This window comes from Chiloscyllium punctatum, chromosome 39, assembly GCF_047496795.1.
Source record: "Chiloscyllium punctatum isolate Juve2018m chromosome 39, sChiPun1.3, whole genome shotgun sequence".
In the NCBI taxonomy this organism is placed as follows: Eukaryota; Metazoa; Chordata; class Chondrichthyes; order Orectolobiformes; family Hemiscylliidae; genus Chiloscyllium; species Chiloscyllium punctatum.
Window position 1 is genome coordinate 32,480,063 of NC_092777.1, and position 10,476 is coordinate 32,490,538.

General features: G+C 38.1%; 1 protein-coding gene across 1 annotated transcript in view; it reads right to left on the bottom strand.

Annotated features, from left to right (window-relative positions):
* Window positions 1-7,873, bottom strand: part of LOC140463926 (glutamate receptor ionotropic, NMDA 2C-like) — a 129,681-nt gene extending 121,808 nt beyond the window's left edge. The window contains exon 1 of the mRNA XM_072558405.1: window positions 7,486-7,873. The gene's annotated coding sequence lies outside the window, so the exon portion shown is untranslated. The remainder of the gene's footprint in view (window positions 1-7,485) is intronic.
* Window positions 7,874-10,476: the final 2,603 nt, after the last annotated feature.

Sequence of the window (10,476 nt, forward strand, 5' to 3'; positions counted from 1 at the left end):
AATCATTTATGTAAATGATGAAAAGTAGTGAATCCAGTACCGATCCTTGTAGGAATGATACCGTGAATGGTGACCAAGCACACATCCATGAAAACTGGCAGGCCTGCAAGCACTGGACCTGTCGTATTCACTGTATAAAATATCTGAGGTGACCAGGATGAGGTTTTGCAATGGATCCCAGAGATGGAATTGCTGGCGAACTTGACACTGGTTTTTGAAGCATAGCTTGCCATATTAATGGATACATTTATCTCAGTGGACCATTTGCAAGGATGATTGCACTTGCACTGATATTCTCTGACAGTGACAAAGGCTTCGGTTGATGCCACACTGCCAAAATACCCTTTGATGCTGACCATGTTAAAGGTCTGTTTATTTTGTATATCAATATACTGGTCATTCTCATCATCTGACTCTACAGCTTGGCTGGACATTTTGTGGATCTTGTCTTGATGCTGCTTGGCATATGGTGTTGTTTGTTTAGGATGTTTTACCTGTCTTGCTTTTGATTGTGGTTTCTCACAAGGTTGAAGTACTTGTTTGAGCCTTGACACTTCCAATTACCATCTGCCTTGCATACAGCAGTTAAAAACTCGGCAATTTCCAGGTACATGGAAGAGACTGCATAATCCGTACTGCTTACCCCTCTCACTTCTATTGACTATTGTCGTGATGGTGGGTAAATTACATGCAGCCTCTATGCTATGTATAACCATTAGTATAACTTTGTACTTCTATCCACTTTGTTGTAATTTTTACATGGTGTAACCTTTGCGTTGGTCCAAAATATATTTTTGGAATGGTCTGTTAATGTAAATGTTATCACAAGCTCAGTTATTCAATCAGCTAACTCCACCACTATTAAACCACAATCTTGGCCCTCTCTCCATCTAATTATGACTTAATTAATAGTTGTTGTCAGGTTTTGCTTAAAAAAAAGAATTCCAGGAGGTGTGTTCTGAAGTCAAGTTTCACTCATAACTGATCCTCAAGGGTTGTCCTTATTTTGTGTGTTTTGAGATGGTCATCTGGACAGCCTTAAAATCTTTAGTCTGTGGAGTCCTTCATTTCCTATTGCAATTTTAATTTTAATGCTTGTATATCTGGCCTGGAAATATTAAGGTCCAGAATACACAGGTCTATACATTGTTGGAACGATTAAGTTCAGATAGGAAGTACTCTGCCCTTCTATTGAATGTTGGAAATGTTAATATTTTGTGGCTTACTTGCAGGAGTTTTAATGCCATCTGGTATTTGAAAGATTGTTCAGGGACTCTTTCTTTCTCGTAAGCTTACTGTTGCTCTGAGTTGCAGTGCCATTGACTGTGTTCTCTCTCTGTAGATGCTGCAAGACCTGTTGAGTTTCACCAGCATTTTGTGTTTGTTTCGGACTTCTAGCACTAGCAGGTTTGCTTTAATTCATGGATTATTGTTTGATTGCAATTGTGGCACTGTTGAGCTCTTTTTGATTTTTTTTCCCCCTGGTCTCAAAGCACTGATTTAAGCATGAATAGGAACTGCAGATTTCTAAAGTATACCAAAACAGTGAGATTTTCTTTTACATACTACTTCATGCTGCTCTGAGCTTTTACCAAATGAATTATTCTTTCCACCCCAGCTTGCAGTATTTTAACATCCCCAGACTTCATATAGCGATAGTGATAGCAGTAATGGTTTCTGTCCTTGCTTAAGCTTTGTAACAGGTAGACTTATTAAGTGCTCCTAAATTTAAACAATCTTTCCAGAAACTGGTGTTAGATGGCTGTGAAGTGCAATATGTCTCAGAATGAAGGTACAGAACATAGGATTACTACATAAATCCAGAATCCCTTCCATATAGTAAAGCTTCCATGTTGTTTAATTTTCACTCCAGGTCTTATCTCTGACTGTGCATGAAGGGTTGAGGGTTGAATCCAGGTACTTCAGTTGAAGCTTCAAAACCATACTGCTCCCATGTTACAATCTTCCCTTAGGTTAAATTTACCAACAAGAGTTGGTGAAACAATAATGTGAGTTCTTTATTTGAAGATAAGGCTGTAGCCGTGTAGAGTTAAATAGGAACCTAAGTATATGCATCTAATATTGATGCTGCTCTTGTGCACTGAATACAAGTTGTGTGCACAGTACATCAATTCCTGTTGAGTAATAGCGTTTGAAAGCAACTAAAGACATGAATGTATGTACCTCACATCACAACTGTGTATGTCATCCGGGAGCCTGCAACTTTCCTTATAACTATGAAGTATTTTGCCAAGTTTTGTATCACCTGCAAGCTTTATTGTGCTGCTCCCTTTGTCTGATATAAAGTAAAATTCTGCGGTGCGAGAAATCTGATTATAAATGGAAACAGTTGGAAACACTCAACAGGCACAAAAGTAAGTCACCTGAAACGTTAAACTTCGTTTTTCTTTTATGAGATGCTGCCAGACCTACTGAGTATTTTCAGAATTTTCTGTTTTTATTCCCTACACCTGAATGTATGTTGTTCATAAAAATTGTAAAGAGTTTTGGACCTAAAATATACCTTCAAGGGCACTTAGGAATTGGTAATAAATGCTGGTGTAGCCAGCAATGCACACATTCCTATGAATGAACATGTATTAAATAAACCCTTGTGAAGTATCACTGTTTTTTCACTAAACTTAAATTTGTTCAGCTCCCAGCCAATAGCTTCTGTCACTGATTTAATCTGGAGTCTTAACTAACACTAATCCCTTTATACTATGGATTTCTCACTTTCTAAAAAGCTTTCTGTGAAACATTTTGTCACATGTCTTCTTACAGTCCATATATACATCTATTGCAGCACCTTGATCTGTCTCTTCTGTTACCTCAAATAATTCAATCAAGTTAGTTGAATACAACTTACCTTTAACAAATCCATCTAACTCACCTTGACTAAACTATGCCTTTGTGAATGATACTTTATATTATCTGTGACAATCTTTTCCAACAACTTCACCAGTATTGATGTTAGGCTAACCACCCTGTATTTTACTGGTTTCTCTCTCTCCTGGTTGTTGACCAATGTCATGAATAAACAACACTCTGGTTCTCAGGCATGACTACTACTATTTCAGAGGACTGAAGGATTGTGATTAATACTTATGCTATTTCAACTTGTGCTTTTTTAAGCAACTTGGAATGCATTTCACAGTACCAAGTGGTTTAACAACTTTTAATAATGCTATCCCTTTTTGTATTTCTTACCAATTTATTATTATCTTGTTTATCTTCCCTTTTAGTATAACCTTCACACAACTCACATCCTTTGTGAAGATTTTCCTTTGGGTCCTTACTAAAGCCACATTTTTGCCCAGTGAATCATCTACATTTGATATAGTCATGACTCACTGAGGTCATGTACTTGAGATTAACCCCATCTAATCTTGTTGTCACAAAAGATTTTAAATTAAGTACATAGAATTCCCCAATTTACCCAAATGTCAGACTCATATAGAAAACTTAGAGCAAGTTTCTGTGCTTAACAATTGATCGTAATTGGAAACCAATTACAGGTAAACAATTATAAATGGTCAGCAAATGACATTACTCATTAAATCTATAATGCCCTTATTGACTCACCTTTAAATACATACATGCATACATACAACCGATCAAACAGCCAAGGAAAAACTGGAAAGACAATCAAGTAGTCTTTGTCCACAAATTCTGTTGTGTTGATTCTTACTGATCCAAAATTTTATTCCTAACTTCCCTTTTCTGAATCCTTCCTGAGGTTTTGCAAGAGGCTCAGAGTGGCTGGGTGACTTATAAAATCTCTCTGATTTATCAATTAAAAGTCACAGCTTATAGCTGGAGGAAAATTTAATTGTTTTTTTTGGGTTTAAAGTGAGTCTGACTGCAAGAATGTATCTGAGCAGGTGGAGATCAGATCCCTCCATCATAAAGGTCAGAAGTGGGGGTGTTCATCAATGATTGCATAATATTTAGCACCATTCACAACTCCTCAAATACAAAGCAATCCACACCAAAAACATCAAACCTGGACAATATTCAAGTTTGGACTGACAAGTATAGAGTAACATTCGTGCCACACAAGGGCCAGACAATGACCATTTCCAACAAGAGAGAATATAACATTCACCCCTTGACATGCAACGGTATCACCATCACTGAAAGCCCACCATCAATATCCCAGGGGTTACCATTGATGTGAAACTGAACTAGACTAGCTATATAAGTACTGTGACTGCAAGAGAAGGTCAGAGGCTAGGAAGCATGCAATGATTATCTCATCTCCTGACTCCCCAAAACTTGTCTATCATCTATAAGGCATAAGTCAGGAATGTGATGAAATACACCCACTTGCCTGGATAAGTGCAGCTCCAATAACACTCGAGAAATCTGACACAATTCAGGATAAAGTAGACTGATTGGCACCACATCAACAAACATCCAATCCCTCCACTACTGACACACACAGAACTGTGTGATATCTACAAGATGCAGTGTGGAAATTCATTAAGGCTCCATAGACAGCACCTTCTAAACACATGACCTCTACCTTCGAGAAGGATAAGGGCAGCAGACACATGGGATAATCAAATGCAAGCTATCCATCCCCAAGCCACTTACCATCCTGGCTTGGAAATACATGTCATTCCTTCAGTGTTGCTGGCTCAAAATCCTGGAACTGTCTCCCTTAACAACATTGCAGGTGTACCTACATCAAATGGACTTCAGCAGTTCAAGAAAGCAGGTCACTATAACTTCCTTAAATGTCACAAGGGACAGGCAATAAATACTAGCCCAGCCATTGACACTCACATCCCGTGAGTGAATATAAACAATTCGGTCATATCTGCCTCTCCTTTCCTTTCCTTCTTTTCCTTTCTTATCTGTCCTAAATACATTACATGTTTATTATTTTTTGTCATTTGTATTTATTGCATACTTTAGTAAATTCTAAACCCTTCCTTGTTTAAGCTGTGTCTCTAATATTGCAATTATTTCACAATCACTCATGCTATTTAAGCCTTCTGTTCACCAATTCTATCTACCATGCTCCTCATATTTCTGTCAATACACTCTTAAACTATATTCATCTGCCTTGCATTCCTGAACCCTACCTCCTTATCATCCAAGTCCAATCATTCCTGTTTTCCTGCTGTTTGCCTGTTTTAGCCACCTGCACCACTTGTACGCTCTTCTAATCCTAAATAGAAGTGCAAGCTAATGTTATTGAGGATGACATTAACCTTCAGACAACAGCAAGACAGAGGGGCATATGATAAAAAAATATTTGAGAAGCAGTAGCAGCATTACTCTTCCTGGAATATAAAAAATGTGCCACAAGTAGAGAGTGTTTCAGTTACGTGTTGCAGTAACAAAAGGAAAAATTGATAACCCGGGTAACTATAGATCAATCATCCTGACATTCAAAAGCTTCTAGGGGTCATAATATAGGATAATTTACTTTTGTTTTGACCCAAGATAATTAAGAATAATTTGCATTGATTTATGAATAGGAAGTCAAGTCTGACAATTTTAAGTGTACCTTGAGGAAATAACAGTACATTAATGAGAAAATGCAGGCAATGCAGTGGATGGAATGAATTTCTACAGGCATTTTATTAGATGCCACCTGAGAATTGTGTTGATCAATTTATTAATGTATTAAAAGGAATGTCACCACATGAATAGGAGGTGAATTAAAAGAACAGAAGGTGGCTATAGTCAGATACGTAGTTTTCAGATTGAAGGGACATAAATGGAAATTTCCCCATGAATCTAGGCTGTGATTATTGTTTGTGAAATATAAAAATAGCCTGGTTAAAATGGACAAAGTATCAACATTTTAGGCAGGACAACAATAGACAGCATGTTTTTTATGAAGTTGATTAAAGTGACTTCAGGAGCAGTGAACAGAGAAACGCCAATGGCAATTTATTGGTGAGAAATATGAAGTAATACAGTGGAGAGGAAGAATAAGTAGAGACTAGACATACTGAATAGTAAAAAGCAACAGGACCAAAATGCCCTAGGGATTCAAATGCACAAATCTTCAAATGCAAAATGCAAAATGTTCAAATACAATTTCAGAATTTGTGGATGACAGTAAATTCAATACACATACAAATAATCTTGCAGAAATTGATAAAATAATTTCAATAATTGTTAGGTTTTGCATCTGCAAGGCTCTTTGAAATATTATGTCCTTCTGGGATTATGAAACAAAAAAATTGGGTGTGCAGATTCACCAATCACTAGAAACATAGCTAGGCAGCCTAGTAAGGGAATTAACAAAACTAATAAAGCACTTCAGTTCACTCCTAGAATAGAATCGAAAAGCAAAGAGGTCATGTAAACCTTTTGGATGAACCTGATGAGAACACATTTAAGACCATTGTGCATATTTTCAATCTTTCTCTGTATAATCTGAACCAATACTCTGTATCTACTTTCTGAACCAATACTTCACACAAAAACACAAGAAATAGAAGCAGGTGTCAACCATATGGCCCATCCATGCAACATGATTGTGGCTGATCTTGGGCTTCATTTTCACTTTTCTGTCAACTCCTGATTTCCTTTCAATGCGTTAATTCCAGCTTTAAATATGCTCAATAAAAGAGCATCTACAATCCTCTGGAATATAGAATTCACAACCCTTTGAGTAATATCTTCTCACCTCAGTTTTAAATAAATCGCCCCCTTATTCCTAGGCTGTACCCTTATGATTTAGATTTCCTGAATAATCTCTCAGTATTTACTCATCAAGCCCCTTCAAAAATCTTGTATGTCTCAATGAGACCACCTCTCATTCTTTTAAACTCCCAACTGTATAGGCCCAATTTATTCAGCCTCTCATAATTGAACAAGCTGTTCATCCCAGGGTCCAATTTAGCAAGCTTCCCTGCACTGCCTTCAAAGCAGCTCTATGTATTCTTAAATATGGAGATCAAAATATCACACAGTGTTCCAGATATGGTCTCACTGAAGCCCCATACAGTTAAAATAAAACATATTTATTTGATACTCCAATCCCACGCAATCAACGCCAGCATGCCATTTACCTTTTCTAATTGTTTGCTGTCCTTGAATGCTAACTTTCTACGTTCCTTCTTTGATTATTAATGTTTACATGTAATGTAATATATTTTTAAAATCTGCTTCTCTGTTCTTACCAACAAAATAAATAACTTCACATTCCTCCACATTGTACTCAATTTGCCATCTCCAAAACACCTGTACCAACCCTCAATAGACCCGTATACCCGCCCTCTATAAACACTTTATTTAATCACATCATTTCTTGTAGTCAACAATCCACCATCCCCCAACTCCAATCCCTCAATATTGCTCCTGAACATAGCTTCCTGGATGACTAAGTGATGGGCGAGGGTCAGACGTGGCTGGGATTTCAATCGGTGCTGAATAACAAACTCTAGTCCCAATCAAGCAGCTCTCTAACACAAAGGTCCCAGTGTAAGAATGTCACAGAGAATATGGTGAACCCACCTTGCAATCCAGCGCGGATCGGCTCCTTTGGTCTCCGGAGTCCGTGGAAACGTTCAAGTTCAACCGGTTGTTCTGTTTCGATGCGATTACCGAGGAGCCGAGACTATTGACCTTAGCGAGTCCAGCACCCAACTCTCAGTCTCCAGCATCAGCGCACCCAGCCTCACCTCTCCAGCTCCGAATCCCCAAATCTCAAGTCTCTAATCCCCAGACTCCAGCCTCGAACCTCCCCCGCCACCCCATCAGAGTCCTGCGTCTCCCTTCAGTCCCTGTTCCCCAGCGTCCAGTCCTGAGCCCTCCAGTCACTTCTCACTAATCCCATTCTCAGTTTAACAAAGCGCTCCCCTCCAGTCACAAACGCCGAGTCTCAAACAGACTCTGGAATTAACAGTCGGGACGCGGGGACGGGCTCTGGAACACTGTCCTCTTTGGGGGAGCGGGGGGGTGAGAAAGAGCAAAGAAAAGAAATGTTCCGGCGGAGGAGAGCCAACACAAAATACACTTCAGCTGACAGGCATTCCGAATCAAGGCAAGATAGTGAAAAGATTCAGAACACTGGACAGCTACATTCACGGCTCATCTCCCATTCCGCACAAAGAAATGACTGCCCTAAACAGGACGCAGCAAAGAACCTTTCAAGTTCAAAACAGTTAACCCTTCGACAAAGAATCAAAAAATTAAGAATTGGGTCGATTATTTTTCACCTTTTTCTCTTCCCCCAGTGATTGTTTTCCTCACTCAGTCTTCTTACTCTTTGCATTATCCGATGATATCCCTCTTCCCTCACCCAAACCCCCTGCATCATCTTTAATAATTCATCTGCCCACCATCTCTGTACCCGTACTCTCTCCACTCCCAGGCGCCTCTCTCTTTAGACCCCTATGATATATCTCTGCTACCATAACAGTCGCCTGTGTCTCCTGTAAACTGTGTCTCTAATCAAATCCACTGTACACACCCTCTCTGTGAGAACATGAGAAAAGTGATTGGGCCATTCAGCCCCTCGGTACTATTCCACCCTTCAACAAGATTGTGGTCGATCTGCAATCTAACTTCAGCTTTGCCCAACATCGCATAATATTTTGATCACCAAAATTCACCTCAGGTTAAAAAGTCACAATTGATCTAACATCAACTGCCATTTGCAGAACAGAGTACCAGAAATTAATCACCTTTTGGGTATAATAGGTGTTTCCTGATTTTAGACTCTGCCCCTTAGTACTGGACTCCCAAACCAGTGAAGATAACTTTTGTCTATCTCCTCCTCTTCCTGTCTATCACCTACATACTTTGTATTGAAAGCCTTGAACATTTCAATAAAGCCACCCTTTTAAATTCCAGGGAATATATTTTGTAGTTTGTGGAAAATATCCCTGTGATTTATCTCCTTTGGAGTGCAGTATCATGCTGGTAAGTCTATACGGCATGTTCTCCAAAGCCAGTATGTGCTCTTTCAGGCGTGAAGCCAGGAACTTTGAAAAAAATTGAGACTTCCATCAGTCTTTTCAATTATTTTCTGTATCCATTTACGACATATTTATTATCCATTTACCTAGAACTCCAGGTCTCTTTGGAACTTCCCTGTCTTAATTTTTCTAAATGCTGTTCACAAAGCATACATTTTATCCTTGTTAGCTTCAAAGCGAATGACCTCTGCCAACGTTGTGTTCTAGAAGTACATTTATATAATTTCTCTGAACATTCCTTTGTCTGCTACTTCAGGCATCTTTTCAATAACATTCAATCAGATTTGTCAGGCTTGACCTACTCTTTACAAACCTATGCTGGCTGTCTCATCAGCTGAAAAAAATTCAATTAGTTCAGTCACTCTATACTTAATATGGACTCTAGTAACTTAACAATGATAGATGTTAGACTATAATTCCCTTCTCATACCCTTCTCACCTTGCTTCACAATTATTCTTCTCCTCATTGTGTTACAATCTTGTTAGGGATCATTAATGTTCTTTAAAAATCCAAACACTCACCAATTAACCAGCCTGACTATTTCACTATTTTTAAAATAAAATATTTTTTGTATGTATAATGTATCATGAAACAAAGCAAGCACTAGTAACATAATTCTACATCTCAAAGACTTATACAATAAACTTTGTTCTATCTTTTACTTCCCCAAAAAGCTGCTTGTCCTTTCAAAATATTACAAATATTCACTTTTTCTGGGACCAATCCAAAAAAGGTATGCCACAGCACTCTGGAATTTATTTTAATTTTCTTTTATATTGCAGTTAATCCACAAGGTAGAAATTACATGAGTAACTATTAGGCTTTGACTAAGCAATTTTTCAACATTCTTTAAAAATCAGTAACTATGTCTCCATCTGTCAATGTTTTGCATATTTACTTTATCATTTTGCAGACTCTTTATATCCTCATCACAACCTGATTGCCTGTCAGACTTTTGTATCATAAGCAGATCTGGCTAGAATATAATTGATCCCTTCATCTAAGTCATTAACATAGATCATGAATAGATGAAACCTTGTAACACTCAACAGTTTGCTAACCTGACTATTTTCTGTTAATTAGCCAATCCTCTATCCATAACAATGTACCACTCTCAACATCATGTATGTTATTAATGTTCATTGATTAGGTCTGGCTTACACTCATTACTAAAACTAATGTGACCTGCTCTCTTGTTAGTTCTAGGACCTATATGCCAAATCTTCCAGTCCCTGAATTGCTAGGGACTGGAGATGTCCAATAGAAGTTCTTAGGTGCAGACCTACTAGGGAATTACTGCAAAGTTTCAACTTCAGATGGGCAATTTCCCTGCTCCTCTGCATCTGCAAATGTTCCTGACTGTAATTTAAAGTTAGCATTAGAGACTTCCAGACTACTCTTATTAATGTACCTTGATGGTTATATAGAAAATGTTTGATTAAAATCTAATCTAACCTCTGCATATCTACACAATTAATTTCCAATCATCCCCAAACCTCCAAATGATTACCCCCTGACTCTACA